General features: G+C 39.4%; 1 protein-coding gene across 8 annotated transcripts in view; it reads left to right on the forward strand.

Moving 5' to 3' along the window:
* Positions 1–20,933: 20,933 nt before the first annotated feature.
* Yes1 (YES proto-oncogene 1, Src family tyrosine kinase) overlaps positions 20,934–26,013 on the forward strand; it is a 75,915-nt gene continuing 70,835 nt past the window's right edge. For 2 of the 8 annotated variants that reach the window (NM_033298.2, NM_001398584.1), the window contains exon 1: positions 21,119–21,333. The gene's annotated coding sequence lies outside the window, so the exon portion shown is untranslated. Of the gene's footprint in view, positions 21,044–21,118; positions 21,785–26,013 lie in introns of those variants that run through there. The other 6 variants (XM_087564756.1, NM_001398585.1, XM_087564755.1 and 3 more) reach the window with 6 other exon arrangements.

Here is a 26,013-nt window from a genome sequence, read left to right on the forward strand (position 1 = left end):
TCTGAAAAGGCAACCCCAGACAAAAGGTGCACAGGTCTTCTTATAGGGAAACTGGGGTGACTCCCTAGAAGGATAAGGTAATCTAAAATTTCATTGGTGGGTCCTAGGGTGTCACAGACGGTCAGTGGTCTGCATTCCTATGTCATGAATGTTTAACTGTAGGATGAGGTAGGACTGACTGCCTAGCACAAATGGCTCATTCTGAGATATTTCCCCATGTCTGTGGTTATCCTCAGGCTGGTTTTGTGGGAGGGGATTTCATGACCTTGTTTCTGGATTTTGTGGTCTGTTGCTGGAGCTGGTGCTTTATGATTTTCTTTTTGAAATCAGGCCTGGTCCTTAAATGGAGACAAATGAGGTTTACGCTATCCTTTCAATAGCAACAGAGACCTTGAATAAGATAGCTTTGAAAATATGAATGAAGATTTGTGATGATTAATCTTCACTGGCAACTTCACTGGATTTTAAAAACAACTAGAAAACATAATTCTGGATATAGTTCTAACAGGTTTCTGAGGAGTCTAACTGCAGAGGGAAGATTTATTCTGAATGCAGGCAGCGCTATGCCATGGACAGGATCCTAGATTGTGTATAAAAAGAAGAAAGAAAGCTGAGCCCCAGCATTCATTTCTCTCTGCTTCTAGATTGAAGATGCATGTGATCAGCGCCCTCAAGCTCCTTCTGTCAGGCCGTCTCACCAGGATGACCTGGACCCTCAAACTGTGAGCCAGAATGGCCTTTCCTTTCTTAAATTATTCTTGTTGAGTGTTGCTGCCATTGGTAGAGTGGCTAATGCAAAGGTAAACCTGATAAACTCTTAAAAATACAAGTAGGTGGTTTAAATTCTCATGATCTACCATATGTTATCAGGTGTAAGTCTGAGAGGCAAGAATATTTAGAATTGGTAGAATTACAAGGCTAGCTTGTAGAAATGCAAGACTGGGTGATAGCTTAGTATCAGATTATAATAAATTGTGGACAATATAACTTATTTTTAAAGATTTATTGTTCTTTTTTCTTTTTTTTTTTTTCGGAGCTGGGGACCGAACCCAGGGCCTTGTGCTTGCTAGGCAAGCGCTCTACCACTGAGCTAAATCCCCAACCCCGATTTATTGTTATTTTATGTATTTATTTCTTATCTACATTTATATCTGTGAACCAACTGTGTACAGTGCTTGTAGGGGTCAGAAAAAAGAGCATCAACCCTGGAACTAGAATTATTAATGGTTAACTGCCATGTAGGCACTGAGAACCAAACTCAAGACCTCTCTCTACAAGAGCATCCAGTGCTCCTAATTGCTAAGCCATCCCTTTAGCTGAACAGTATAATTTCTTTTTTCTTTTGTTTTTTTTTTGTTTTGTTGTTTTGTTTGTGTTTGTTTTCTTTTTCTTTTTCTTTTTTTTTTTTTGACACAGGGTTTTTCTGTGTAGCTCGGGCTATCTAAGAACTTGCTCTGTAGACCAGGCTGGCCTGGATCCATCTGTCTGCCTCTGCCTCCCAAGTGCTGGGATTAAAGGCGAATGCCACGCCCCCATGCCTCGCCCCACATCCCCAGCTTAAAATTTGAAGCTCTGGCTAAAAAACTGTATTTCTAAGTATAAAGGAAGCAGAACTTTTCCAAAGACTTCTAAAGCTAACTTTTTAGAGGGTAAAATTTTAAACTCGTTTTTCTAAAACATAAACAGAACAAAAAAACCAACAACTAGTGAATGCTAAACTCGAAAAGAATGCTGTTCCTGGCCAAAAGCCTTGCATCTCTGTTCAAGGTTTAACTAAAAGAAAACCTGCCTCTGACTTCTGCTTTAATCAGTTTGTTTTGTGTCCACCTTTATTGCAGATGCCCCTCTGCCCTTGGGTAGAAAATTCATAATCCAAGGCCATTTCCAGAAAATTGTTCTGAGAACCCTTCAGAATCAGACATTTGACTCTTCAATATCGATAATCAGCCATCTTAAAGGTCATTTTAAATTAAGAGTCTGTCATGGCTTATTGTAAAGTGACCCTGACCTCATCTCTGCTCCGCAAGGGCTATTAAGTAGCGTACATGCATCAGAGCATTTTATAACCGCATTGGGAGACGCGTGAGCTGGGTCTAAATATGAATATAGAGTCATTTTCAAGGTCATTGTTTCAATAAAGAAGAGGTCTAATTGAAGTAAGCTGATTCCAAGAAAGTTTTGGCCACTGTTATAGGACTTCTCTCCAACGGGCTGGGCAGACCATAAATTATTTATGTGAGTTATTCCGATTTTCCTGATGAGATTCTGGCTACTATACCATATCCAGTTCATCCACAATCTATTCTAACAAGAAAACACTCTTATCCTGGATAGGGCTTCATGTCCTTGAAGACCCAACTTCCAAAAACCTGTCAGAACTTCATGACAATACTATTTCTTTAGGCCACAAGGTGGCACCCACGAATTTCCTCAGCGCTGAACAGCTTGGTGGCTAAATTCCAACCCTTGGGGACTTTAAAGGGATATCAGAGAAAGATCATCTAATCCAATTTACCAATGTGCAAATGAGCACGCTGAAACCTAAAAAACGTAAATGACCTAATCTAAGTCATACCTGTAGTTCGGAGGAGGCACGATCCAAGTTCAGATTCTCACACCCACATTCATCAGGAGGCAGTGCTTTCCGAAGCAAAACAATACACTATTTTTCTAAGTCTCACAAATAAAATCTACCTCCACTTTTCCTACAATCACCCTCCATCAGGGGCTGATCTGATAGAATTGGCCTTGGAACATTGCTAAAGAACCACTGAAGCTCCTCAAACAAGTTTGAATTGATAGATGGAATAGCTGAAGTAGGTGTCCTAACACATGTTTGTCATCCTGACTGCCCCCTCCCCCAGGGCCCCATTGCATGTCCATCTAAACCTATCTATGGAATTTCACAAGAACCCTTAGTTCAGATACCTGGAACCTTTCATGACCCCTGAGTCTGCCAACCCTGCTCTGGGCCAAAATTAAACTAGTTAGCCTCCATCATGGGTGCACTTGGCCCTCTCTGGCCACTTTCCGCCTAATGGCCTTCCTCTGCTGCTTCTGCTGGTGAATTATGCCAAGGAAATTGAACAGAAACTGCTTGCTTCTGCTATAAAACTGCCCAGTTTTCACTGACCCTGACCCTTGTCAACAGCTCCTTTGCAGTTCTGGTGGCCCACACCCTACAGAGGATGCTCTGACATCAAGCCCTGTCCTTGTTTCTATCAAAACAGACCTCTTAGCTACCAGGGGTTGTTCTGGAAAAGTCCATATGCTAATTCATTGTCGTCTTTACAATGATACTACAAAGCCTGGGAGGAAAAGCAAGTCCCCATTTTGAAAATAAGAATCTTAGGCACAGAGGTCAAGGGCTGGGGATAGCAGAAGAAATGTTATTTTAGCCTAGGTGACCTGACTCCAAAGCCATATTCTTTGTCGAAAATGTGTGTGTGGCCTCCAATAGCTATGCTGGAAGCTTTACTTAGAAAGCAGAAGCCAGGCCATCAAGACTCTCATTCCTAATGATTTATTTTTATTCCCATTGTACTTGTTACTTTCTCAAGCCCTTCCATCTCCACCCATCTACCTAATGATTTGTTTGTAGTCCTACCATATTTATTACTTTCTCAAGTCCTTCCACTCCCCTTGATGACTTATCAACATTCCCAATGTATGTTTTTGTTGCTGTGACAAAATAGCAAACACAACTCAAGAGTTTAATTTGGCTCAGGGTTTAAGAGGAGATACGATCATAGTAAGGTAGCTGGCTGCTCACGCTGAGTTAGGAAACAGAATCCAAACAGGAAATGAGAGCTGGCTTCAAAACTCCCAAGGTACACCCCCTTCCTCAAGTAAAACTACTTCCTAAAGGTTCCATGACCTGTCAAAACCATTCCACCAGCTGGGGGCTGAGCATAAAATATTTTACATTCAAACCACACCACTAGCTGTCCTTCAGACATTTTCCTTACCCAATATGTTTGTTTGGGATCTTTGTTTTGAATTGTAGAATTCAAAATAAAGCCTGGAGAATCATGGAACGTCCCTGGCCCCTCCGCCAATGGTTTTGATCCTAATTTCTTGGGCATCCCAGAGGACTTACTCTGCCAGTGATTCCTCCATTATTCTTGTGTGGGAAATGCTCTGTAAAGGTTTCTGCTAAAACCCCACTTGCAGACCCCAATGCCTGTCCCTTGGTCCTTGTCCTTTCTCAATGGAAGCTTCTCTCTCTTATCTTCCAGTGCACATTTCTCTATCTTTTCTGTGCTTTCACAACAGAGTTCCTCACTTGCTACTTTTTAAAAACGTATTGATCTATTTTGCAAATGACAGGTAATTGTACATATTTATAAAAAATAATCTGATTATTTTGATGTATGTGTACGTTATATAATGATCAATTTGGGCTAGTCAGGTTGTCCATTATCTCAAACATCTATCACTTCCTTAGGATGAGAACATTGAAAACCCTCTCACCTAATGCTGATAACTGTAACTACATTCTGTAATAGAACACAAGAAATATCTAAGCATTCACTTTGGATTCACCCTCCCAACTCAATTTTTTTTTCAGTGTAGGTGTTTGAACTCATCCTCAGAACAATAAGTAAAAATCTCCAAATGAACTGAAGGGTTTGCAGTTTTTCAAATATCTGCAGGTGATTTACCTGTATTCCGGGATTAAAAATATAAAACAGGCCTGGTAGTGGCGGTGCATACCTTTGAGTAGGCAGAGGCAGAAGGATCTTTGTGAGTTTGAAGCCAGCCTGGTCTACAGAGCAAGTTCCAGGACAGACAAGGCAATACAGTGAAACCTTGTCTCAAAAAAACAAAACAAACAAAAAGAACATAAAACAGACACAAAAGGCAAATGGAATGACTCTACTTTAATGAGGTACTCAGAGCACTGAAACTCAGAAACAGAAGGCAAAGCAAATGGCTACTGGGGCCAGTCCTGACCTTGGTGCTGTGGTTGTTTTCTCACCTGAAGTGGCTTTCCCTGCCTTCTTGCCTGGCTCATTCCCATTGGTGTCTAAGGCTCAGCTCCTGGAGCTGAATGAAGTAAATTCTTGCTTTTTTGTTCGTCCTCTCTTCCTCTTCCTCCTCTTCCTCCTCTCCCTCCTCCTCTCCCTCCTCCTCCTCCTCATCTTCTCTCCTTCTCCCTGCACCCCTCTCATTAAGACTCCTGAAGTAGAAATCAAGATGTGAGGAACATCGGTCAACACATGCTAGGTATCAAGACCTTGTCTTTCTCATCAAAAAATAAATCATAAAATTGTTTGTTGTACTGTCTTTGATTCCTAAGTCCATCTCTATCTCCAGTGGCACTCCTAAACTGCCTTAAGTTCAGACATCCCATGGCTATCATCCATTAAACACTTACTTTCTCTCAGACATTTCAGACCCAACATGACCAAAAATAATTTTCCCCTTGCTTACCCTGATTTTCCTCCTGATTTTTGTTTCAAAAAAACCTATCATCATCCTCCTCAAGTGCTCAGAACACCTCAAAACCATTGTGACTCTATAAAGGTTAGTAATATTATTAATGTGGTGCACAGCTACAACTTTATAACTTAGAAGGCTGAGGCAGAACTTGAATTTTCAGACCATCGTGGACAGCTTAACAAGACCCTGTTTTTAAAGCCAAATAACTGTGGCTGGGGAGATGGCTCGGTGGTAAGGAGAACTTTGTGCTCTTCCTGAGGACTACAGTTCTGAGTGCCTATATGGGGCAGCTTACAACCACTTGGAGCTCCAGCTTTGGGGGATCCAATCTGGATCTAGCCTCTAGGGGCACCTGTATACACATAGCACCCAAACACATATGGCACACACACACACACACACACACACACACACACACACACACACACAAATAAAATAAAAAGTTTAAAGAGCAAATAATAATAACTAGAAAAGTGATTATAATAATAGAATTGTAATAAGGACTTTCAGAAATATGGTGAATCTGTGATGGAAAGACTGATACTCATATTATACCTCCATATTTAGAATAAATTTTAAAAACTAGCACCTGAGAATATGGAAAAGGCAAATGTTAATGGTGTGAATTACCTGTACTGGAGGCCAAATACCATCACTTCCTCTCTCCGGAGCACTGTTAAATAAGGTATAGGATACACTTTCTTTTGAAAGCAGAGCCATACAAGAGATACAAAAGGTACAGACAACGAGACAATCAGAAATATGGGTTCAAAAGAGGTAGGCAAGTCCTTGTTGAACAACTTTCTGTCTCTGTAATCAAGATTTGTTATAGTTTATCCAAGGTGTTTGAAGTATGTATTTACTAACTAAACAAATGTGTGTGGTATTGTCAAAGAAGATCTATTAGGAATAAGGTACAGTGTGTATAAAGGAATATTATTCAACTTTGAAGGGGAAGACAATTCTGACAAAAGGTAGACCTTAAAGATGCTATTACAAATGAAACAAGCAGGACACAAAGGGATAAACATTTAATAACTCCACTTACCTGAGGTACAGAAAGTGATTCAACTCATAAAGACACCAAGAAAACATGGCTTCTAGGACTGAGGAGGATAGAGAATGAATATCCAATGAGAATGGAATTGTTGGGTAGAGGATATGGAAGATTGGACCCAGAGCCTTGTAACTACTCAAGTGCTCTACCTACTGAGCTACATGTTTAGCCAAAGGATTATGGAGTTGAAAAAAAAATGAAAGATTGACCCTGTAAATGGATAATGGTCATGACTGCACAACAGTATAGATGTTCTAATGATACTGAACTGTATGCATAAAATGAGTAAAAATCATAATTTTACATCACATTTACCACAGTAAAAAATACATAAAATGAGCCGGGCAGTAGTGGTGCACACCTTTGACCCCAGTACTTGGGAGACAAAGGCAGGCAGATCTCGAAGTTCGAGGCCAGCCTGGCCTACAGAGTGAGCTCCAGGACAGCCAGGGTTACTCAGAGAAACCTGTCTTAAAAAAAAAAAACAGTCAACAAAACAAACAAAAATAAACACTATAAAACTGGCCATGGTGGGCCATGCTCTAGTGTTAGCTAGTTGGAAGACTGGGATAAAGTATTTAGTCCAGGTGTTCAAGGTCAGCATGGGCAATACCAAAAGACTCTGGAGAGAAGATGGAGGACAGAAAGGGCAGAGGATCAAAAGAGAGAAGCTGAGGAAGAGGAGGGGAGAGAGGAAAGAAGGGAAAGTTATGTGTCACTTCTAGGTTGTCATAGTGACAACATGAAAAGCCAATTGGTGTAACAGAATTCAGGAAGTCCTTGGATGCTGCATGCACACTAATACAGCCTATCTGTATTTAGTTATTTTTCTGAGTAATGAACATTTAATTTTTTAAGCCACTGAATTTAAGAGGCTTGCTGTATCAACATAACCATATTTATCCTAACACAGGGATTATTAGTCAAAAGGCAGTGATGTGAGAATCATTAGTTCTACCCATGACCACTTCTTAAAACTCCCGAAGTTAAAACAAAATAGCTCAGCTAGTATAGGTGCTTGCTGCCAAGTCTGAGGATTTAGTTTCAATTCTTCTTGGCCCCGCATGGTAGAAAGAACCAACTCCAAGTTTTCCTCTGACTTCCACACGTGTGTTGTGCTGCCCATGCTTACATGGATATGTGCATGAGTGGACACACGTCACATACGTACAAGGTGAATAGATGAAATTTAAAATCATAAGTTGTTTAAAAACGTCCAAAGTGGCCTTAGACACTAGACCTTAGACAAGAACCACTAGAGGGCACAACTGAGTTTCAGAGACTTTTGTCAGCAGTGAATTTGAAGAAATGAAACCTTAAGGTAATTAAATAATGCAACAGAAAATTATTAACTTTGAAACAATTTCTAATTTCGTTCTGTGTAAATTCGCCAGCTTACTTTTTACCCTTTGAAATAATTAAATTAAAATGTATTTGATGCTTCAGTTTTAATATTAAATCAATATTCTAAAACATATAAAGTACATTTACAGATAGGGTTTGTTGCATAGACAAAAAGTGAAATTGCTCTCACTATAAAAAAATGTTCTCAGTATAAAAGGATTTTCCACCTATAATTTTGCTTTCTTTAGATAACCCAGTATAGGAACAATGGCTTTTTGGTTGTGGAATACTTACTGTGTCTAATTTGGTCAGTTGAGAAAACTGAGATTTCTGAAGATTTGGACCTAGGGGAAGAGACCAGATGTTCCACACATCAAGCTGTTACAGGAAGTGTCCCACCCACTCCCAATGTCATGCTGAGTTCTTGACAGACTTCCCTTTCCTGTTTCCTTTTTCCCCTCTTTCTAATTTTTTTCTTCAAAAGTTTATTCAAAGGCTACTGCCAAAATCATCTTCCTCTATTGTCCTGATGATGACGTCATTCCGTTGCCTTCTTCCCGTGAACTTTGATTGCCTCGTTGTCCTGTTACTTCTTGCTGCTTCTCACCAATTGTTACATAGGATTGTGTTGTTTGCTTGGTTTGGAGGGTTTTGGGGAGGGAGGCAGGAGAGGGGGCTCTTTATTTGTTGAAACCAAATCTCCCTGTATAGATCAGACTGGTATAATCCTAATTTTTAAAATGTTTGAGTCTTAAACTGATGCTAGAGACTGAAATTGCAAAACTTTTTCATTTCCATTGTATTCTGTGGTGCTATTTTAAACTGTTATCTTTTCAGTGTGCTTCAGATTACACAGTGAATGGCATCACACCAACAGAGAACCTGTTCCAGTCAGAACAGTGAGAACACAAACCAGGTTCTCTTGCCCAGGAACATCCAGAGGTTCCGCTTCCCAGCTTCCAACTTCTACTGAAGCACTAGGATTACAAATACTACTACTCTGCTGGCCTTTACATGGTTTCTGAGGACCTGAACTCTAGTCTTCACACTTGTGCAGCAAATGCTTTGCCTCTGGGCCATCTCCCCCAACCGACTTCAAAGCCTCCAAGTTATCTTTAGAATCCAACTGGAACTGTGCTGTGTGTCCTTTCGCTTTGCTCTCTGGTTTGGCGACTCATGCTGCAGAACTTCCCAGATGTGGCAACTTTATGAATCAATTCCTTATGATATGTGCCTATGTGCACAGGCATTGTGTTGGATCTGTTTCTCTGGAGAACCTTAATGGAAGCTTCTTAAGATCCATCCATGAAAATTTTCCAAAGGTCAAGAAGAAAGGAGAAATAATGACCACAACACTCTGTGATTCCTTATCTGAATGGGACAGAAACAAATGATAACTTCATCATCCACTAAATGTTTGCCCTTGAGTAATTTACTCAATCTACCTGTCCTATTCATTCATTCATTCATTCATTCATTCATCCATCCACTTGTTCAACAAATACTGGCAGAATTCTTTTTACCAGGAACTGAAGGTATTAGGATAGGTACACAAGTCATAAAAGTTGATAAGCAGAGCCTCATTCTTTCAAAGCTTAATGCAGAGAAAACAGGAGGATATCTTACAGAAAATTTCATTTTCAGTGTGAAAGCTGTAATGATGAGTTGTTGAACACCACTCCTTCCTACTCTTCCCTATTCAAACACTGGCATTCTAAACACTCTATTTTAGGCACATTTGGGAGTTGCACTATGCCTATGCCCATACCTTCCCTTTCTAGAATTACCTTTCCAGATCATATCCCACTACTTTTTGAAGGTATCTGCTTCTCTGTCTAAGATCTAACCCAATTCTAAATTCCTGTTGCTTTTATTTTCTAGTCTTTTCACTTTCATAAAATACAACATATACATATACATTTATGTTTGAATATGATATTCTATTATTAAATGTCTAAAAGTAGGATATGTTCTTACATTTCATCCACTTTAGTAAGCATTTCTTAATTAATAAAATATTTGTTGTTGTTGCCTTAGCAAGATAAACTGGAAAGATCACTTTATTTCAATGTTCTTCTTTCCATAAGCTAGACAATATTTTGTAGTAGAGATATTTAAGACACGGTTTCTAAGTAGAAAACCACTTAGTTAAATCCCCAGCAAAGATCTGATTTATAGTTAAGAATTAAATTTTAACTTTAGCAAAACTCCTAGGCCTCTTATTACTTAAGGTTACTATTTACTAGTATATGATTAAGGAAGTAGGTGCTGGAAGAAAAACTGCATGCCTGGGAACAATTTAGCAGTTCACAGAGGCAACGGTGCAACATGAAGGACACCAGACTACAGCTTTACAATCTGGCCAATTTAGTCTTTCTTCCCACCTTAAAGATTTATAAATTAGAATGTTATCCCCCTTGTAGTTGACCCATTTCAAAAAATGGTGTTTGTCAGACAGGACATTTCTGACTCCCCAGGCTTTCACCTTCCATTGCTACCTGGAAGTACAGAATTGATATAAGGGATTAAAGACACTAGGAACTTGTATGGTGCTTGTCAGTTGTGAAATGAATGAAACATCAATGGCCAGGAATCCTGTATTTGGCGGGTCACACAGGTTCTGCACATTTTCTACTGGCTAACATCCCTGTTAAATGTGCTCTCCTTTACTTTGGAGAAATCTGTAATCTGGTTTTCCCCAAAGAAGGTTTTACAAACCAGAAATTCAGGTCTCATTTTATGCTTTGTATGAGTGCTGTTTTTCTACATCACTTACACTCTTTGTGGTATCTTTATGTTGAACATGATTCCTAGGAAAGGATTATGGCAAGGGTGTAGGTGTTGGGGAGATCCATCTCAGCCAAGAGTCTCCATTCCTCTTTAAACTCCACAAAGATGATGCAAATTTGCAAAGCTCTTTCTGAATACCTACATTATTCCAGGCTTCTTAGGCATTAGTAGCCAGATTTAAATTTAGCAATGTGTAGTGCAGCACTACGAAAAAAATGATAGGGGGATGGAAATGTAGTTTAGAGGTAGAGTTCATCCATAGACCCTCAGTTCAATCCCCAGCAAAGGAGAAAAAAATGAAATACTGTAAAACATTTGTGATGTGAAATTTAAATAGTCAAAGTTGAGCTGAACTAAAAAGGTAAAGAATAAAGTATGGTAGAGTTCATCTTCTAAAAGTATAATAGCAAAATCTAGAGTGCAGAATGGAATGTCTAGGTAAATATCTTACATGTCCTCAAGTAATGTCAACAATCTAAGTACATTAAATACATGCAAACGACGTATGATGGTTGTGGGGTTTGCTTGCCCCTAATGTGGCATCATTAGGAGGTATGGCCTTGTTGTGTAGGTATGGCTTTGTTGGAGGAAATGTGTCACTGTGGGTGGGCTTCAAGACCCTTCTCTTAGCTGCCTGGAAGACAGTCTTCTCCTGACTGCCTTCAGATCAAAACGTACAACTCTTGGCTTCTCCAGCACAGTGCCTGCCTGGATGCTGCCATGCTTCCTGCCATGATGATAATGGACTGAACCTCTGAGCCTGTGAGCCAGCCCCTAATAAATATTGTCCTTTATAAGAATTGCCTTGGTCATGGTGTCTCTTCACAGCAATGGAAAACCTAAGACAGGACTCAAAGAGAGGCTTCAGAGTCCTGAAACAAAGGGAACTGCCATGCGTTTGTCAGAGAAATCATCTAACTGAAGCTAGATCTTCTATCAATAATTTAACTGAGGTTCAGTATGCTTGCAATGAAACAAGCAAACAAAACCACGTAGTGGGGTCTATTTACTTTTAAAAAAGACTCAAGTAAGCTTATACACACACACACACTTACACACACACACACACACACACCACACACACCACACACACACATATATATATATATTCTTATATATATATAGATGCATATATATATATACATATATATATGTATACATATATATATTCTTGCCAAGACTCTGGGAACTCCTTGACAAAGAGGTCTCACAAAAAAGAAGCGTGTTATTGAATCATTACAAGAGGAGGAACATGTGTGTACATGGAATAGAGACATCATTAAAAGAAAAGGAGGAAGACAGAGAAATAGAAATTTATACTTTAAGAAGAAACATTTCAGCCATTCATCTAATTTTCAATTCTCAGGCATGCTATCATCATTTGCCCTTTTAAACAGCTAATTAAAATAATTCTGATCTCAGTATACGCAGTGGACGTGTTTGTGCCCAAATTCAGCTGAACTAAGGCTAAAGGGAAAGAAACATTTTTGAAACTATATAGCCAAAGTTAGCTTTAAACATCGCCTTAGTCTCTGAGGTTCTGAGGTTAGAGGAATGTAGCATAGTGTCCAGATCCTTTAACTGTCCTGGGGACTGAAGTCAAGGCCTTTTTCCTGTTGCATATACTGAGCACACATTCAAACCTTCAGTTGTACACCAACCTCAAAGGAGTCTTCATATTAAGAGAAATAGAATTACACAAGTTTTCTTCTTAAGGAAGGATTCTTAATATAGAGACACCTGTTAATTTATTTGTATTTTACAGTTTCTGATACTCAGTGGAAACCTTTAACACAACAAAGGACTGATGGGCTAAACTAACTTGAAAGGCTATTCTTCTCCCATCCCCTATAGTGGGGTCTCCAACAAATTTATTCCCTATCAGCAAAATATTTATTTTTTAATAATATTTACCACCAAAAATATGTATTTTGAAAATGAAGGATTAAAAGAGTTTATGTCAGTTTTAAACTTAAAAAATATCGTGAGAATTCTAGATAGTTCATAATAGTCAAATGGTAGTTTTAAAAATAAACCATTTCTACTCAATTTCCAGCACTCTTCCTTTTGGTGAATGATTTTTTTTGTCTTAATGATTAATTTTCCTTTTTCTCATTTATCTGCCTCTTGAATGAAATTTAAAAATAATTTTCTAGCCAGGAATAGTTGCACACACCTTTAATCCCAGCACTTGGGAGGCAGAGGCAAGTAGATCTCTTGAGTTGGAGGCCAGCCTAGTTTACTGAGTGAGTTGCAAGACAGCCAAGGCTACACAGAGAAATTGTCCTAAAAAAACAAAAGATAAAATTAAATTAAATTAAAAAAATCTGCTTCCTAGGCGATTGTGAAGATTGACTTAATACATAGAAACTTGAGAACAATGTATGGCACATTGCCAAATATTAAAAATACTACCTGTGAGTTTTAAAAAAATTCATGGAGAATCTAGTACTTACAAATCATATAGTTTAGGATGACTAAATTATATAAGAAGCACATTATGAACCAGTGATATAGTTTTTAACGTTTTTATTGCGTGGTGGAAATGTATTGACATAACTTACACGTATACAAAGCAAATGTTTTACAAAGCATGGTGTACATAGTGCTTGGATAGTTCTTTGCTTCAATTTTTAAAGGATTTTGATTGCCACTCACGAATTGGTTTTTATTATTCAATAAGGAATTGTTAATGTGAAGTTCAAAAAGTATTTGTTTCAATTCTTTCATTTTAGAGCAGAAAAACTGACATTCTAAGAACTGGGAAATTTACTCGCTCATATTTAATTTATTCAGAATCCAATGGTTTTTAGACTATCATAGCCTTATATGGATATTCACACTGATTATCTTAAAGGTAAATAAGCATGTCTAAAGAATCAAATTTATCAAATAGCTCATAGGATTTTGAATAACTGTGTGCTAAAAACAACCTTAAAGTTTCATATAGATTTCTGTATTTTTCTTCCCACAACCCCATCCCTTCCAGCCTCTGGAGAAGACATGGCCAGCACTCAGGGATGAGTACTATGTGCTTGAAACAGACTCAGGAAATGCTTTGTTCTTTGGACATACATCATCTTAAAGGAATGAGACTGGTGCTTTTACAGAGAATGTGTGAGGCTTTAAAAAACCTTAAAGAAGCTGTTTTTTCTGGAGCCTTTTATAAAAGAATTTTTCTAATTCAAGGTTTTAAAATAAAATCTATTCAACAATATAATCCTAAAAGATTTAAGAAGAACCAAAAGAATTTCCTGGACACAAGTTCAGATAAATTTTACATCATTCCCCATAACATAAACTGACTTTCTAATCTATTTTTTTTGTTTTGTTTTTCCTAAAATGTCCATTTCTTAGTCTTTTCCTTTCCTTCAGTTTTAACTTACTAGAATAATTTTTACATAAAGCAAGCACCAATACCAATATTAATGTGCTTTTTATTCCAAAATTATATGGTTTTCATATGGAAAATCTCTGTGAGATGATCATGTTTATGTTATTCAAATAGCATCCTCTAAACTGTGAGAGTCATCATATATGATTTGAATCATCAGTACAGTTGCTAATTCTTTAGAATGCAGTTTTGAGACTTCATAAGAATATCTGGCCAGGTAAACTCATCACAACACAGAGTTCAGATAATGTGAAGTGGTTGAGGATTAGCTCATGCTGAAGATACAAAAATGGGTGGTGATAAAACTATATAAGGCAGTTGAATAATAGTGTCTAGGGTTTTTATTTTAAGACATTTAAACCATAATGACTTTCATGAGTATTTCTAAAAGGGTTTGTTTTTCAAGACAGGATTTCAATGTGTAGCCTTGAGTGTTCAGGAACTTGCACTATAGACCAGGCTGGTGTTAAATTAAGGGATCTACCTCACCTCTGCCTAACCTTACCCCTGAGTGCTGGGATTAAAGGTGTGTGCTGCCATCAATTAGCACTAAAAGAATGCTTTTAATATATAAAACTGTAGAGTATCATTTTTCTCTAGAAACATAGGCCCCAATACTCTTTGGAAGTTTCCTCTATGTTGTATTTTGGATTTCAGTATATGTCTCACTATCATGTTTCTCTAAGTTAATAAAAATCATAAAATGTTTAATATAGACTAAAATATAATCTGCTAGGTAGTGCTTTGTAAATGTTTTATGAATAAATCTACTTAAGACATTAAAATATTACCTCACATTATGTTATTAACTGTTACTGGGTCTTATTGTTAAGGCCTGGGTAGAATGTGAAGGCCTAGGTAACTATTACTTGTCTAGCCTGCCATTTTGTGCTGTTACTAATGTCACAAGGAAACTTTCTTATACGCTGTTTCTTGTGCTAATAGGATGTTCTGTGCTTTGGTGTTCTTGGAAACCAGTCACAACAGAAGTCATTTAGAACTGATTTGTATAGTTAGCCACAATAAGCTTGGACCCAAACCAACTACCCAGCAGCACTTCCTGCACCTGTGTATGAATTTCTGTGGTATTTACTTTCATAAACTGCCCCTGGGATGGACTCCAACATGAGAGAGACACCTGTACCAATATAAGAAACCTTTGGAATAAGACTTCCACTTTTGTAAGGATTGAGTAAAGTTTAAGTTCCTAAGACCTCCCTGGGAACTGATATCCTACTTGGCAGAAAGACATGTATGTGAGTAACTGACAACCTGGTTGGCAAGTTAAGACATGAATGTTAGACAAGGCAAGTCCCCTGCCACAGTTAAGTACTCCAAACAATGGGAGCAGGATAAGTGCACAACAAAGACATTCCTTAGGAAACCCCTATCCCTAAATTCTGATTGGTAGAACCACTTGAAACAGATGTCTGAAGATCTCAGGCTTAAAAAGCCCATAGCATCTTGACCTAGTGTTGCAGTCATCTCCTGAGTTTGATCTGTGGGCCTAATTGAACAGTTTTGGGGCGTGGCATTCAATAAACCATCCCCCATTTGACTGTGGTCAGTGTTTGAGAGGTTTGTGTGGTGATTTCCTGACCCCAACACTTACCACTATGGTTATCAAGCAAAGCTTAACTGTGGTCAGCTCAGCTTGGCAGATTAAAATGGAAATATTAGCAGGTACTTTTCATTTGGTAAGATGATTGTTTTATATACAATTATTTTTTAGGTATTTGGTTTTGCTTGAAAACCATGGTGTATACAGGTTTTAGTGGAAGTTCGAGTGAATAACTGCACAAAATTAGTCATCAGAAAGCCTTATCTGATTCTTCTTTTTAGTTAAATGAGTTCTTTTAAGACTAGAATCATACATTTTTCCCCCAACCTTCCTTATGGATAAAGGATTGAAATAGAATTTTCTATGAGTTTATAGAACCCCACACTTCTTTGTTGTGTATTTTTAAATTATTTATTTTTGAGAGAAGATTTCACTATTATCCCAAGGTCCCAGGTGCTGGAATTACAGATGTGTGTACCATACTCAGCTTCAAATATGTATTTTCCTATGAGCAATTTATCTGGTATTCTAGAATTGGGGAGAAATAACTGTGGTTTTACATGGTCATTGAAATAAAATTTAAAAATAATTCTTGTTGTTAGAGAGGGTAAATTTTTTTTGAATCATAAAGATTTTGGAGTGGCTTCTCTCATTGTGTTTAACTTCTCTCTCAAAGCCTGAGAACTCCAATCTGAAAACAAGGCTGCTAACCTCCAAGGATAGTCTGGGGATTCAAGGAATGCTGTAGACAAGCCCTGTGCATTGCCTGGAGCTCAATAAAAGGCAGCTACTACTTTGGTGATTGTTGGTAATATTTTTATCAATTTTACTATCTGCATTGCTGATTTGATTAATACATTCATTCACATACTTAAAGCACATTTCCCCAAAGTATGGGTTTGCTTTAAAAAATTAATGTATATGTGTCTCTTTTGCTTTTCAAGATAGGGTTTGTCTGTGTTGACTTCTGCCTCCCGAGTGCTGGGATTAAAGGCAAGCATCACTATGTGTTTCTTTTTAGTAAGGAAAAAGTGAACATTTTCAACTCATCAGAAGCTCTACTCACATACAAGTCAAAGAAAAGTGAATACATTTTGTTAAAGCATTAAAGACATTGTAGCTAAGGTATGATGAGTCAAAGTTTAAAATTTGGTCATATATATTGGACATATATATACATATGTATATATATATATATATATATGAGACATATTTGGTCTTTGTAGCTAAAGTTGCAACAAAATCTATCCAGCTTTAGAAATGAGATTTTAAAGAAAGTTTGAAAAGTATACATTCTAGACACATTGTTTAAAGCCCAAGCTAGCACCACCTTGAAAAACATCTAATTATAAAAAGTTCCCTTTTATGCTTTATGGTCCCATTCAATGAACTTTAAAGATAGAGGAGCCTGATTTAGTTTCCTTTCTTTTTTTTTTTTTTTTTTTTTTAGTTTCTTTTCCAAACTCTCAGTTCTGATAAACATTCTAACTTCAATTTCTTGCCTTCAAGAAGATTCTACTTGTCCTAATCTATGTGTAAATATCTTCAGAAGTAACAAACTGGTAGCAATTTAGTGGAATTTAAACTCATGGCCAGAAACACTGACAATATTATTACACATCAGCTGCAGATACCAGAAAACACAGGCCAAACATTCAAGAAAAACTATACAAACCACAAACACAGTTTGTGGGAGGAAAGTAGCTGCTGTCAAAATTGTGCTGAGCAGGAGTCTGAGGTTTGAGTTAGTGCTCAGGGCGAAAGTGATGCCATGATCTGAGAGCCTTGACTGCCTCATGTAGGTAAGAGGACTGATCTGTCAGCTTTATGCCTGGCAAGAATTACATTAATCTGTGTTACAATTCCTTAAGCTCCTATCTCCACTCTGGCTGTGCTGCTACTTTATCCGTCTCTGTGAAAATTGGTTCCCCTTTAAGTGTCCCACCCCTAGTCTGTACAGAAAGCAGGAAATCCTGCCCTCAGAGCTGAGGTGACAGTCAGCAATACAAAGTAGAAGACACTAAATTGTATTTTGTTTTGCTTTAGTTTTGTTTTCTGGGACTTCTTGTTGAGACAGGTTGAGTCTAGAATGGCTTGAAACTCAGTGTGTAACGGTAGATAGCTTGATTCTTTACCTCCACCTGCTAAGAGCTGGGGTCTAATTTGAGTTTCTTACTTGCAAAGAACGGACTTTCTACTTATTTTAACCTGAAAAGGAATTTATTGAAGGAAGTTCAGAGAATCAACAGGAAGGCTGGAGAAGCAGGCTCAGTAGGAAACCAGGAAGATATGGGGAGTCCAGGTCTGATACAGGGATGGTCTGAGATTCAAGACACTCATTGGCTATTGCTGGTAGTTATTCATACTTCTGCCATTAGACTCTAAAATATACCATAGCTGCTAAGAATAACCTGAGTTACTTTCAAAACTCCAAATTCTAGAGGGCTAGAGAGATGTGTCAGCTAGTAAAGGTACTTGCTTCAAAACCTGAGGACCCACATTCAGTCTCTGGGACCCACATGGTAATAGGAGGAACCAACTTTCATAAGCTGTTGCTTACCTTCCCAAGCACCATAGCACATTCCTTTCCCCAAATTAAATATAAATACCCCAAATTCCATGTTGAAGCCTAATATTAGTAGTACAGATATTCAAAGAGCAGGCTTAACTTCCAACTACCGGTAGAAGACTAATTCTCACAATCTACACAGGAACTCACAAAAGGTATCAAGTACAAGTTTCCAAGTTACTGTTACACGAGAGCAGAATGAAGTGTCAACTTGAAGTATGAGCTCAAAAAGTAGGCAAGCCTTCCTAGTGGAGCACGCAGAGTGAATAGCAAGAGCTAGAGTTGAAAGTAGGTATTTTGTTGTAAGACTGGGTCCAAGCTGAAAAAGAACTTGGAAGGGTTGAAGTCAGAATGTCAATGGACCCCAGAGTAGATACCAAAGCAAAAACTAGACTGTCACAAAACATCCCTGGATCTGAAGACGGACAGAAAGCAGGAGTAAAACTGTAAGAATGTAGACCAGGTAGCTACATAATTAAAAGCTAGAGAAAGCAATAAAAAGCAGCAAGAAGACTGGGTTAATTTGCTTAATTTTGTATAAAAATATTCATTTGTAGGGTATGTGTATCTGCTATTCTGGCTTTCTTAGACAACCCTTGCCCAGTTGAGAGGAAGGGAAAACAAATCCACCATATTTACTACAAGGTCATGAAAACACAAAGTTTGAGTAACTAATGAACTGTACTGCTTCAGAGTGCTTGGTATAATGAGCCTCACACTCAAGAAGAAATGCCTGAACATATGAATCTTAGCTTAGGGAGGCTCTTGTGCTTCTAGTTGGAGACCTGGAGTAGGCATGGCCCCCTGGAAAAAAGCAAAGCCAAGACAGTACAGACAGGTGCCATGTAGTTACAAGGATATCCTGCTCCTAAGGGGTAAAAGGTATCTTGAAAAGTTTGTCTGGTGGTAGAGATGGTTGAGATCATACAGTGCATGTACCCTGTATAGAGCAGCTGGCTTTCCACTGTTACAGGAAGAGAAACTCATTACCAGAAGGGGGCAGATCTCTCCCTGATAGCACTTTGTCCTTAAAAAAAAAAAAGCATTTCCAGCCAGAATCACAGGTTCCATTGCTCATCAGTTCAACTTCTAATAATTCAAGCTTCCAGCAAACTTTAATGAGTAAGAACACCTTAGTTTTAGAAAATACCTAATATTGTTCAAACTTTCCGCTGACCTTCTCCTTCCTGCCCAGTGCTGATTTTCTCAGAGGTTTCAAGATAGCTCCTTATCTCACTATAACACTGTGAAGAGGGAAATATGAGCGGACACTCACTTGTCCATTTCACAAACAGGTTTTTTAGCTACAACTAATTTGTATAACACCAAAACTTCCCAGCAAAGTTTCCCAGATTCTGTCACCATCTTTAAGAACATTTCTAAAATTAATAGCCATTAACTGTAACCTGTAAGTTGTAGGTGTATTTTTGATACCCTCTCCCTACCTTAAAATACAGAAATTGTGTGTGCTAGAACCTAAACATAACCCGAGAAACTGGGAGGTAGAGGCAGAAGGAGGGGCTCAAGGTCATCCTCAGCTACACAGCAAATTCAAAGCTAGCCTGGGCTATACAAGACCCTGTCTCAAAAAAGAGAGCAAAGTAAAACAAAATAAGATACAAACAAATTCAAACATTGAGAGGATTTGTGTATGTTGTTTTTGAAATTGGGAGAGTTTAGGGACACAAATATATTTCTATTTTATCTGAAGGTTTAGAAAGGCAACAGCTCAAGTAATTAATGTTCTAGTTTAAAGAAAAATGGAGTATGTTTATATATAAAACGTAATGTCTCAGTCAATGGCAAAATAAATCACCATTCTACATCACACGTAGGTGCTCATGTGGATTCCCATCCCTTTCTTTGAAGAAACTTTTTAAAACTGTGTGCATTTAAGTTCCTAGAATACCAGAATACTGACAGAGTCGATGGTGCTATTTAGAATATGCCAAAGATGATGCTGAACTTCGCTGAAAACCACAAAGGAAACCAAGAGTCCCACATTAATACTTCGAATAACCCCATCAAAGAGGAAATACAAAAGGGAAATTAAGAGTGTGATAAGGCAGATGTGCCTTTAGCAGAAATACATCTAGATTTAGTCTCTTGACCTTGACTTTCATCTTTACCCCAGTTCCTCCTGAACCCTTACTTTTTCTACAAGGCAAGTAGAAAAAGATGCAAGGCCTCCTGAGGAAGAGAAAACCCTTTCATTGTGACTTCTTCACTTTGGGGGGCCCTAACCTCAGTTTCCATTGCCCTCAAGCAGAGTCACAGTGCCTGTTCGGGTTCCCTATTACTAGGATCAAATAAAATGCTGTCCCACGCTAAGTGAAAGCCACCATTCCTGGGAGAGTTGCCAACACAACTCAGCTTCGGTTCCACTCCCGGCAAGGCTGGTTCGACCTACAGTCAACAGGAAGCTTCTGGGGCAGGGACAGGATCCCAGCTAAGGAAAGGCCAAACGAGAACGTTTTTGGACCGCGACCAAGGTGTCAGCACCGCCCCGGTGGCTCTCGCGGTTGGACTGAGATTTTACTATTAGTGACAAAGGGTGCGGAGACACAACGTTGAGAAACGAACAGTCAACCTCTCTCCAAAGAGCCCCAACCCCGACCACCCTCCCAAAACAAAGCCCCACACTCTTCGGTGTTTCCGTGAGCCAGGCGGAGCCCTGCTTCGCTCGTAGAGGTAGTCCGCGCGCGGGCAGGCAGGGAACCACAGACTGCTTTCTCCTCACGCCCCCTCAGGAGCCCGCCCAGCCCCCGCCGCCATGTTGGGCCGGCAGGCGTGACACTGACAGGCCTCCCAGCCGCCCGCGGACCCCGCGCAGAGCTCCCGCGCCGGAAGGCGCTCCAAGCAAGCAGCAGGGCGCGAGTTCCGGTGAGCGGGCGCGCGCAGGTAGCCGCAACCCCTGCCCGGCGCGCGGCCGCCCCAGTCGGGAGCGGAGGGGCGGGGCCGGCGGCGAGAGGAGGAGAGAGGGAGGCCGTGGGGTGCGGGCGCCCGGGAATTCCCTCCTCCTCAAGTAACGCGTCCCGGGCCGGCTGTGCGGCCGTCGCTGCCTCCCGGCGCCCCGCAAGCAGGAGGTGGAGAAGGGAGAGGGCCCCGCGGGCGTCCGCCTCGGCCGGCCGCCTTCTCCCCGAGGCGACCCGTGCGAGTGCGGCCGGACCCAGGTAAGCTCGCGGCGTGGCCTCGCAACGTAGGCGACTGACCCTGGCCGGGCTGCTCTAGGCCTCGGCATCCGCCCTCCTGCTCCCCGGCTTTTCGAGGCGCCGCCGCTCCCGGCTCTGTCCGCCTGCCGGGCGGGGAGTCTGGAAGTTGAGGAGAAACTTCTCCCCTCCCCCGGTCCGGCCGGCGGGCGGGCGTGTCTCCTGGGCTCACTACCTGCTTGCCCAGTGCCTCGGTCCCCGCCCTTGTCCAGTACTTCCCGATCCTGCGGGAGTCCGTGCAGTGATCCAGCCTCTGTGGTGCCGCCGCTGCACCCTGAGTCCTGAAGGGCGTGGAGTCACTCGCGACCCTGAGGTAGGGGAGCGGCCCCTTATCGTCCTAGCGGCTGGAGGTCTGTGTCGCCGGACGCCCGCAGCAACTGTCCGGAGCGAGGAGTGGAACGCGGGAGGCGAGAGAGTGAGCGGCGAGTTGTGCTTGGTTTGATTGAAAACCACGACGTGTTTATAAAGTTTTCCTTTGTTTGGTTTTGAGGGTGTTGGGACATGTTACAATCAGTGGCCACTTTTAAGGTGTCAAGCCACTCCGCCTTCCCTTGGGTTCGGCTCTCTGTCCTCCTCTGTTAACGAAAATTTTGTTTGAGCGTTTTTTGCTTCCTGATAATTGCTTCCAGCTTTTGCTCTATTGGGCTTGGGAAAGAGTTGTTTTAAGAAAGTGGGAATATCGTTTCTAGCATAGGGATTGCTGTAGTGAATGGGGGTACAGCGTAGTTTTGATGTGGTTATTCTTTGCATAAGTGATTGAAACAGCAGTGGAATGACTAATGACAGTTATCGAAATAAATAAAGGAAAAGTCTGCAGTTGAAACATAACGTAGTACCTCTCTCGTGTGTTCCACAGCTGTGTTTTTTACATTAGTGATTTCACAGGATATTGTGGTTTAGTATATTCGTGCATTATGTAAAATTACTATACTAAAAGTATCTTGACAATTGAAAGTGTTTAAACATCCTGTGTTTAAATTTAATCTAAATTTAAATTACATACTAATGAAAATGTCACTAAGTGTGCATATGTGACTCCATTTAAGGCTGAATGCATGCTACCTCTATTAACCAGCACAATGGTTGTGGACTGGAAACATTTTGAGTGGGAGGATAGGGGATGTTAAATTAAAAGCCAAAGTTCTTAAATGCATCACGTATGAGAGAGAACACAACTGTAGGAAAGTTGTTCCTCAGGAATTTTTTTCTCTTCTTCTTGCTATGTCAGCATTTAGCTATATCTTATTTTTGAATACCAGCAAAACCTCAGTGAAAATGTAAATGCTGGTTGACATTTCAGTGGGTCCTAAATTTGGTGAGGGAGAGAGAGTTTGCTTTTGATTGAAACTTAAATACAAGACTATTTATATTCCATGTTTCTAGGATAAAAGATAGAACTCTTAAAATGTGTACTTTACCATAAAACTATGGTAATGTTATCATACCTTTAATTTTGTAGCTAGGTTTTGCTGACTTCACAAACCACAAAATTGACTCCTTTCTGTTCAACTGAAAGTGAAATTACAGCCTTGACCTGTCTTCTTGGGATAGGTGTGAAATTTGTCTTATGACCAAAGAATAATATTAATATATAGTCAGACATTGTTTTTAGTTCAGGAAATTCTCAAAAAAGCACTGTCTCTGCAAATAAAATTTTATTTCATTGCATATGTAAATAAAAGAATATGCTAAAAGAGCAGGGACCCAGTACAAGGGAAATACTACTAATCCCTGTTTATTTGAAGTTCAAATTTGCATAATTCTAACAGTAAATAGCATTTACTGTGGGTAATTTTTTAAAAAATGTATTTAGCTTCCAATTCAGTGAGGCACTTCAATGTGGGCATCATTTATTAGTCTTAGTACTATTGTTTAGGAAAGAAACTGTACTAATTTTTTTTTTTTGAAGCACAGTGCTAGGCTCTGATGTCTAGGAATGCAAATTTAAATGATCAAATTATTATTGTAAAAAAAAACCTACAAGGAAGTGATTTGCATAAAAACAAAGATAGGGAGGGAAGGAAGCAGCTGTGATAAGGCCAGACTTCTACAGCAGTAGGAAAGTTCTCTGTCCTTGGGTCTTGGAGGAGCTGGTCTTAATTTATCAAGTCATACATTTGTATGTTTGTCTCTTAACCTGGGTTTTATATTTTACATAAAAATACTTTTAAGAAGCCTAAATATAATGTAATGTAAAATGTGCTTAGGTTAAATTAGTAATTTAATTTTTAGGATAATCTGGTTTCCTGTCACAACCTTTAGTCATTGATGTCTGGCTTAAGGGCTCTTCTTTGCTAACAGGTTTAGATTTCCTGCATCATAAGTGTCATATACTAGTTCGTGTGTGTAATTTACTCGAAAATACCATACACTTCCAAATGTACAGTAATGAGAGAATTTTTTAAGAAATGTTTCTTATTGAGTTCTTGATTTTTATTGTTATTTTAATGTTTTGAGAGAAAATGTTGTGTGTTATTAATTTTAAATATAAGTACTAAATAGTAAGTAACATGTTTATTGAATAAATAGGTGTTGTTCTTTTATCAGGTACCTACCTTTCAGAAAATCAGGTACCATGACAAAATTGATATAGCAAGGGTCATTCAGTTTTCCCCCCAAAGCAGTAATGCTTCAAATAAAAATTTCAGTTTTAACATGATATCTTCATTGTGTAGTGATTTTCCTTTAATTACACTTTATGAGGTATGTAGAGTCTGAAGAAATAATACCCTTTTGTCATAGAAGGAAACAATGACAATGGTGTGTTCAGAGAGGCAGAGTGGCTGCCTGATGCTGCTTTATTTATTCTGTGTAGTTGCTTGCTGTTTTAGCTGTTGATTTTGTTACTTTATGTTGTCATAAAGGAACACTGAAGAAGAGATTGCATCTGCGCCAAGTTCATATGTCACAGGAACTTTGCCATGTTGTAAAGGCGATGTTTGTGATTCTGTCCTTGTGTGAATATTTACAGGAAGTTTTAGTAAGATCTTCCATTGTTCAGAGGGCTACATGGCTAGGTCACCTTTGGTTCACATTTAAACTTATTTATACTATAAATACAAGTCCTCTAGCAAGACCTAACTGCTTCTCTTCAAAGGAAATAATCTGTTCCTATTAAAGTGTGTTGGTGTCTTACCAACACTGTGTACAGCCATTTGTATATGACTACAATAGGGTATATATTTTCTTTTTTCTTCTCTCAGCTGCTCCAGTGCCACAATTAGCTGAGTATTGCTCAGCTGCAGCTGCTGGATGATTATGAGCCATCCAGCTCCGGTCTAAACTCAGAGGCAGATTTAGCAAAAGGAGCTATAGTAACAGTCGAGATAGAAAGAGAAGAGCCAGTGCCGCTGCCAGTATCGTTTGGGCAAATCTGTGCCAAGGATTGAATCCTTGGCTGCTGCAGCACTGCTGTTGTCTTGGAAGAAGCCGACTTGATGGCAGCATGTCTCGATCTGGATTGAGCTTTGTAACCTTAAGATTCAGAAACATACTCCAAGAAAGATGGAGAATCCTATGATTACAGAGTATAGTGTGATGTACTGATGGCATGAATTATAAGCTTCAGTGCCTCATCTCCTTGCCTACAGGTTTTGAGAAGCATGTAACATATTTCATTCTGCTTTAACTACTGTTACTAGTTGGGGGATGGCCGGATTGCTGATGTACACTAATTTTGGACTCTCCTACAAAAAGTGGAAGATCCTTGAGAGGGGTTAGTTATAGAACTAGCTACCCATAATTTATCCTCTGTTGTCTGAATTTTGAAAATAGAAACCCCAAATTCTTTTTTCTTACTGTTGGTATTTGAGAAAATAAGCCTCAACAAGTACAAGTACTAGCAATGCATGGAAGTCTTTATGAGGAGGTAGGATGGGAGGATTGGGAATACAAGCCAGCCTAGACCATATTTACCTTGTTTCAAAAGTAAAGGGAAAAATGCAAATACAGTATCAGCTATGTATGGCAAACCAGACTGGAAGATACTATGAGCAAATTTTGCTGCCTGTGAAATGATAATGCAGCATCTTATACTGCCTTTTTACAGCTATCTACTAAAAATGTAGGAACATTTCTTTCACTAATCCTGGAAATACTGGGTGGCTCAGGGTTGTGGCTAATTTGAGGTAGGGATTAGAAATAGTTCAAATTAGTACAGCCCTAAGGAAGAAATACAGAAGACTGGACGTGGTCAAGAATACATTGTCATTAGGCCTCTTAACTAATAAGAGACTGATAAAATATTTTCTTCCTTTGTGTCTTACAAAGTTCACATGACAGCACATTTCTCATAAAATTGTAACTATTTCTGTGACTCTTATAGTTGATATAGTATTCCTGAGTCGAGGACTATTTTATAGTAATCCATAGTAAAGATTTTTTGAAAAGACTTTCACACTTTCTATCTATCTATCTATCTATCTATCTATCTATCTATCTATCTATCTGGGAGGGAGGGAAGGAGGGAGGGAGGGAGGGGGGAGAGAGAGGGAGAGAGAGAGAGAGAGAGTGAGTGTGTGTGTGTGTGTGTGTGTGTGTGTGTGTGTGTGTGTGTGTGTATAAGAGTACAGTCTTCAGGAGGCCATTTTCTCCTTTCACCATGTATGTGGGTATGTGGGTTCTGGGCTTGGACTCATCTGGGTT

Source organism: Rattus norvegicus, chromosome 9 (assembly GCF_021556685.1).
Source record: "Rattus norvegicus strain SHRSP/BbbUtx chromosome 9, alternate assembly SHRSP_T2T, whole genome shotgun sequence".
Classification (NCBI taxonomy): domain Eukaryota; kingdom Metazoa; phylum Chordata; class Mammalia; order Rodentia; family Muridae; genus Rattus; species Rattus norvegicus.